Genomic DNA, 861 nt, shown 5'->3' with positions numbered 1-861 from the left:
AAAACTGAAACAGGATAGTTTTGATTCTTGCATTGGATTTTGTCTGAGATTTAGAGGCACATGGCTGCTGACATGAATGTGTTATGTTTCATAATAAAGTCTAACCGGTTTGATGCTCCCTGAAAGTGAAAGTGAAGTCGTTCAGTCGTGTCCGGCTCTTTGCGACCCTGTGGACTGTAACCCACCAGGTTCCTCCGTCCATGGGATTCTCCGGGCAAGAATACTGGAGTGGGTTGCCATTTCCTTCTCCAGGGGATCTTCCCAAGCCAGGGATTGAACCTGGGTCTTCCACATTGCAGGCAGACGCTTTAACCTCTGAGCCACCAGGGAAGCGCCTATATGTCTGTAATTTCTCCACTAGTCCACTCCAGCTAGCATTTCTGTGACATTCACTGTATGATCGTCTTTGACATAGATGGTACCTCAACTCTTATTCAAGCTCCTTAGGTGTGTTTGAAACTGGGGTGGCATCCTGTAATAATAGTAATATCTCTCCAGTGAAATTATGTGTGTTCATACTTCCCTGGTGGCTCAGATGGTAAAGGATTCACCTGCCAATGCAGGAGACCTGGATTCAATCCCTGGGTCAGGAAGATCCCCTGGAGAAGGGAATGGGAACCCACTCCAGTATTCTTGCCTGGGGAATTCCATGGACAGAGGAGCTTGGCAGGCAGCTGTTCATGGGGTTGCAAAGGGTTGGACATGACTGAACAACTAACATTTTTGCTTAGGAACAGCCTTAGTTCTTATTGCCAAAGGTAGTGTTTCTCTTTGGATTTAGGCAGAGAAGGAACTATGGGTTTGGAATAACTCATTTAACTCTTATAACAGCCCTATGCAAGAGATACAATTGTTATTTCC

General features: G+C 45.6%; 1 non-coding gene across 1 annotated transcript; it reads right to left on the bottom strand.

Annotated features, from left to right (window-relative positions):
• Nucleotides 1-258: 258 nt before the first annotated feature.
• TRNAC-GCA (transfer RNA cysteine (anticodon GCA)) lies at nt 259-330 on the bottom strand. Its single transcript has one exon. It is a non-coding gene; the product is annotated as a tRNA-Cys (tRNA).
• Nucleotides 331-861: the final 531 nt, after the last annotated feature.

This window comes from Budorcas taxicolor, chromosome 17, assembly GCF_023091745.1.
Source record: "Budorcas taxicolor isolate Tak-1 chromosome 17, Takin1.1, whole genome shotgun sequence".
Taxonomy (NCBI): Eukaryota; Metazoa; Chordata; class Mammalia; order Artiodactyla; family Bovidae; genus Budorcas; species Budorcas taxicolor.
This window is presented reverse-complemented; position numbering and strand designations above follow the sequence as displayed.